We start from the raw sequence: 6,000 nt of genomic DNA on the forward strand, positions 1-6,000 counted from the left end.
GGGACGGGGTCAGGCGTGGGCTGGTGTAGTCTGAGCAAGACCCCAAAGGGCGCACACAGGCAGTGTCACTTGCAGAGAGAAAGCACAGCCCTACGGGGCAGTCACGTAGCCAAAGAGTCAAGAGACAGGGAAAGATTCAGACAGACAGACAGACGGGAGGGTGCGATAAGGAAAAAACCATTTTGCACTCACACATCACTCAGGCACCATGTCCTGTCTCTGTCCCTCATGCAACCGAGCGTGGGACATTCACGCTGTCCCCAGATTTGACACCCACCACGTGCATGGCCCTGGACAGGTGACAGCCCATCGACGAGGAACTTACCTTCTGGCCAAGAGCAGCCCCCTTTATTTCATTACAAGGGGGGTGGTCAAGAGCTGGGTGGAGGGGTCTGTCACGCAAACGCCCCCCCCCCGCACCGCCAGGGAGAATAGAGGGTGGGGTGAGTCCCCCGCTCCCCGCACGCTGGCGACCACCCTTCAGGGACCAGCAGGCCTGTGATGAGGGGCAGAATCTGGTCTGAGCCCTGGGCAGCAGTGTTTCCCACTGAGCCTTGACCCAGAAGGGCTTTGTCTGCCTGCCAGCGCTGTGGAGGCTCCAGGGGCCCCAAGCCCTTAAACCCCTGGACTCTGTGCCCTTGGGCATGTGGCAGGTTCCTCTCCGCATTGGCATTCTCCCCACACGCTCGGGGTCACAGAGGTCTCCAAGGTGTTTTTATTCTTTATCCCGGCGTCTAAGCCTCAGAGGCCCCGAGGTCCCTGACCCCTCGTCTCACCTGCCGCCTGGAAAGTCTCTCACTGTTTTATCTGTGGCATTTAAAGTGCCACTGAGTGTCTGGCACTTTGCAAGTCTAAGGTACAGGCTCTTCTGAATTTCCACGCCAGCCTCCTTTCCAGACGCTACCCCAGGCTCACCTCCTCGCCTGTGTCTCTGCCGGCTGTGACACGTGGTCATCAGGAAGGAGGCTCACACCACCCTGGGGGGCCCCACTGTGCTCTCAGCTCTGTGCCCACAGAGGCAGGCAAGGCGGAGACCGGGTATTCTGGGTAGACGTTGCTGTAGGAGCAGCTGCGGTGAACTCCACACCTCCAAGCTGTCCCCTAAGCAGCTGGACCTGGCCTGCAGCGGCTCTTTCCCACCCCCCCTCCACCGTTCCGCAGACCAGACAAACGTCCCTCCCGGCCTCGCAGGTGATGCACGCCGGGGAAGTTCTCCCTGCGATCACTCGTGCTGCCTTACTAGCTCCTCTCTCCTCCCGCCGTGAACACACACTGGGCCCAGAGCTGGCCTCAGCCTCCCCAGCGGCCCCTGGCCACCGTCAGAAGTGGCCTCCTCTGGCCCACGCCCCCTCGGCCTTCTCGCTCAGGGACAGCTTCATCTCTCAGAGCCACTGATCCACTGCAGCCCCTGAGACCCGCTCCAGCAAGGCCATGGCCCTGTCTTCTTGAGAATCTTTCCTCCTCATCCATTTTCTCTCCTAAGACCAGGGATGAATGAAAATGAAAAAGCAACTTAAGAACTTCCCTGGTGGTCCAGTTAAGACTCTGCATTTCCAATACAGGGGACGTGGGTTCAATCCCTGGTTGGAGAACTAAGATCCCACATGCCGCGTGGCCAAAAATTTTTTTAAATAAATTTTTTTAAAAAAGCAACTTAGAACTGGGTGGCATGAGGTTTTTTAAGCCCCCTCATGGACACGACCTCATAGTTAACTGGGAAGTGTTCCCTACAAGATTTGATCAAAATCCCCATTTTACAGATGAAAAAAAAATGGGCCTCCTGGTAATTCAAACCCATGCTTTTGAGCCCAAGACTGGGGCTCTTCCCCAACACAGCCCTGACCCCCATCCCACATGACCCAAGGCTAAGAGTGGAACCACCCTGGGGGACTCAACTCTTCCCTCCCACCCCCAGGAATTTCATGCTCAGAAGAATTGATTTGTAGAATCAATCAAAAGGCAGAAACTTTTCCTAGAGGTTCTCTCTGCATTCCTGACCCCTTGAACTTTCCCAAACTGGGTCACTGGGATGGCCAGTGACTGAAGGAGCCGGCAGACCCCTCCCAAGTACAGGGGTGCAGTAACAGAGAACGCCCATGCTGGCAGGGGAGTTTCTCCAGTTTCTTGACAGCTGTAGCTGGGTCCCCGTTTCTACAGGGACCCCACATAGTGCAGTAGACCCCAGTAGTAAGGGCAGAGAAAGAAGACCCAGCCCCATGGTCCTTTCCCCTGCAGGGCACCTCTCATCTTGTGACAGGAAGACCGTGGGAAAGGGCCACTCAAAGTTGACAATCAGACCTGCAAGAACCACGTGGAGGTCCCTATGTACAAACATAAAACAGGTACCTTCCTAGCTGCCCCCCTTAAGTGGCTGCATTTTTTATAACGTTTTGAGCTTTCAGCAGTTTAAAAAAATATTTATTTATTTATCTTGGCTGCGCCAGGTCTTAGTTGTGGTACACAAGATCTTCGTTTCGGCATGAGGGATCTTTTAGTTGCAGCAGGTAGACTCTTAGTTGCGGCATGCAGGATCTAGTTCCCTAACCAGGGATTGAATCCGGGCCCCCTGCTTTTGGGAGCTCGGATTCTTACCCACTGGACCACCAGGGAAGTCCCTCAACATTTTTGATAATTGATTTTTGGTCTCACCTCAGAGCTTTTCGTGGACTTTGGGACTGTTCTGGAAATTTGTATTTTCTTTTCATTGTTTTTGTTCTTTTGGGAAATTAACTTAAAATCATCATCATAATTTTCAATCAAATATGCCTGCTTTGCTTGTTTGGAATATTTTCATGAATTTTAAAATTTTGGTTCCAATTTTAAATGGCCTAATAGCAAATTGGCTAAAAAGTGAACAGGCAATCACTAGCTCATGTAATAATTTATCCTAGGTGATATTATAACTTTTTATCTTAGTGAAAAATTTTTCCATTTTTAGAAAACTTTTTATTTGGAAATAATATAGATTCACAGGAAGTTTCCTACTCCCCACCCCTCCAAAAAAGGGTACAGGGAGGTCCCATATGGACTTCATTCAGTTTTCCCCAGCGGTAACATCTTGCATAACTTCAGGTTATTTTGCCTTTTCAATTCTAAATTTATTTTCAGTTCATGCTACTTACTTTACCTATTTAGGTAGAGTTTTCTTATATTTAAACAACTTTGATAAGGAAAATATAAAGTTTCCAACAGGGACAATGATATAAATGGTCATGCTTTTGCTTGGATGTTTCTGAATGAAACATTAGGATTTTAAGTATAAATTTATCATTGAACTGAGAAAGATGAGAAACGTTTGTCAAGATTCAGGGTTCTGAAGCAGGGTTGGGGGATGAGGGAGTGTGTCCATAAACTGTGCAGAATTCTATGCAAGGCCTTCTGGGAATGTGCAGGTTTCCACAGAGAGGTTTTCATTAGATCCTCAAAAATGTTTAGAACTGCGGGTCTAGACTCTGGCTAATTAAACTTCAGGTGATCCTTGCTGCACTCCCCACCCTGGCCCACAGGTGGCGCTCTGCCTTCGAGATGACCATCCCGGCTGTCAAGGGCAGCAGGGTCAGGAGATGCGGCCAACGCGGTGGTGGAAATAGTCATTTTGACCAAATTGGCTTTAACTAAATCGTCTACTTCACACAAGGGAAATGGGGTGGGGTGGGGGAGGATTGAGAGACTACCGGAAGAAGACGACAACAGCCTTTCAAACCCAGGTTCTCTGCTTCTTCTTCGTTCCAAAAGCTGCGGCAACTGCTCCCCGGAAAGAGCGGGCTGAAGACAAAGGCAGCCTGTGATTGTGATTTTACTGATTTGCGATGAAACATTAATGTAGCGAGCTTTTCATTAAGCCAAATTTATTCAGTCTAAAGATAATCCTTTCTTCTGAAATCGAGTCCCTGGTTTTGGTTGAGAGATGGCAAGGGGTGTCCTAAGAAGACCCTCCTTTTATGAACTGATGGTATTAGTGCATGGTAGCTATTGTTTCTCAGTGTCTCTAGTTGGCTACCCCAGGGAGGCCCTCCAAATTCCTTCTGGAATTTTCCTGCTCTGGGGAATGGCAAGACTCTGGGAATGGCAGTTGTGAAGGGGTCAGACAGTGAAGTCCTGGCCTTCCACTCTCCTGGCCTCAACCCCATCCCATTCACGCCAAGAGGTCTGCTTACCTGCTAACCTGCACCAGCCCCTCCATGCAGACTTCTTCCTCTTTACTACCTGCCTCTCCGTTATTTGCAGACAATTATCTGCAATAATTAGTCAATTACCCTTAAAGACAGTTATACTCTTCCATCGGCAAACATTGATGTTCTTTTCTTGGGTCTTTTAATGAAGCTGATATTAAGGAGACACTTTATTTACATAGAGTCAAATGGTTCCCTTTGAGGAGGGTTTGGGTTCAACATTAAAATTTAAAAATTGTAACTGGGGGCTGGGGACTTGGGGCTGACGGTGGGGTAGAAAGGAGTGGGAAGGACTTTTTCTCTTGAAACTAGAAGAGCTGCTTGAAAAGGTAAGGAGCCCAGGGGACCCGGTACAGTGTGCTGCTGCTCTCCCCAAGCTAATGAGATCTAAAAGTATCAGTGTGATGAGCTCAGCCCTGCAAGTAAAATCATTCAGGAGCACTGCCCTCATTGCTGTGCCTGCCGGTGACTGACCGCAGCTTAAATCTCCCCCCGGCCACCCCTGGGGACCTCCAGAGCTAATCGCTTCAGGGAGCTTGATTGAAATGTGCTCCTCACCCTGGGCTGCTCATAAAAGCTTTATCCTGGGCAAAGGCTGACCCAGAATGGATGCGGGCATCTCCCAAGTCAGGACGCCCGAGGTGCCGGCGGAGGAAGGATCTGGGCTCACAGAGAGAACTCCATTACGGCTATTGTATTAAAAGGGGGACGGGGTTGGGGGGAAGCTGAAACTTTATCTCCTTGTAAGTGACCCTCTCTTTATGATTTGAGCCCTACCGGGTGGCTTTTTGTACTTGACTCATCGTGGGCAAAACACCAGCAAGATGCAATTGTTTTCAAAGTTAGAGGAAAAGAAAAAAACCCCTAAGTCTGCTCCAGCTGCATTTATAAAAAGCTGTTTTCTTCCCGAGCTCTATGGCATGGTGGCTCTAATCTGAAATTTCTTTTTAATCATAGCAGGAGTCCCAATTAGCGTGTTGGGTAATCTTTCAAGTAGAACTGGGAGTTCCGTGACCACAGAGAGCAGAGGAAATATTACATATGAAGCCCCTGAGGAACAGGGCAGAGGAGGTAGGCCTGTGTACGCACGTGTGTGAATAAACATGTGTATTCGCAGGCTGCCTTCCCACTCACAGGACCGGGTGTGTGCACCCCGGGTCCCTGAACCCCAGCACTGTAACAGGACCGGAGCGAGTGTATGGAGCGTTGCTCTCGGTGCAGGAACCCCACCTTTGCCTTGTCCAAAGCCAGCGTGCAAACACGGTGTACGTGCCTGTACCTACTCTTCCCCCTAAGAATATGGGGCGGGGGTGGGAACCAAGCTCCACTTACAAGGCAGTGGGCGCAGAGTTTGGGGCGTCCCTCTGCTCTCCGTGAGAGGGGCCGCACGCCCTGACTCAGCGGGCACCAGGGCCCAGCTCCGACCTGGAACTGCCAGTGACCTACTTTCCTTTGTTGTTGTTTTTGGAAGTGCTGATGTCAATGCAGAATTCAGCAGAGGCTGAGTGAGAAAAAAAGAGACAGAGAAGGGGGGTGGGGAGGAGAAGAAGGGAGAGAATGAAGGGGAGGGATGAAAGAGAAGGGGGGAGCGAGACTGCGTCAGACGGCTATAATGGTGGCAGGTCCCTGCAACAGTGCTAAACACGTATTATTACGTCCCCGCAGGGCCTGCCCAATATAGCTGGGATCAGTCTGGGCCCTGCAGTTTCAGGATAAGTGAACAGGGCCTAGGATTCCTACTGCTTCCTCTCCCCACTGTGGACATGCAAGGGGCGGAGGAGATGCCTGGGCAGGCATGCCCAGATGTGCCTTCCCTCGGAGAAGGAGC

Source organism: Eubalaena glacialis, chromosome 19 (genome assembly GCF_028564815.1).
Source record: "Eubalaena glacialis isolate mEubGla1 chromosome 19, mEubGla1.1.hap2.+ XY, whole genome shotgun sequence".
NCBI lineage: Eukaryota > Metazoa > Chordata > Mammalia > Artiodactyla > Balaenidae > Eubalaena > Eubalaena glacialis.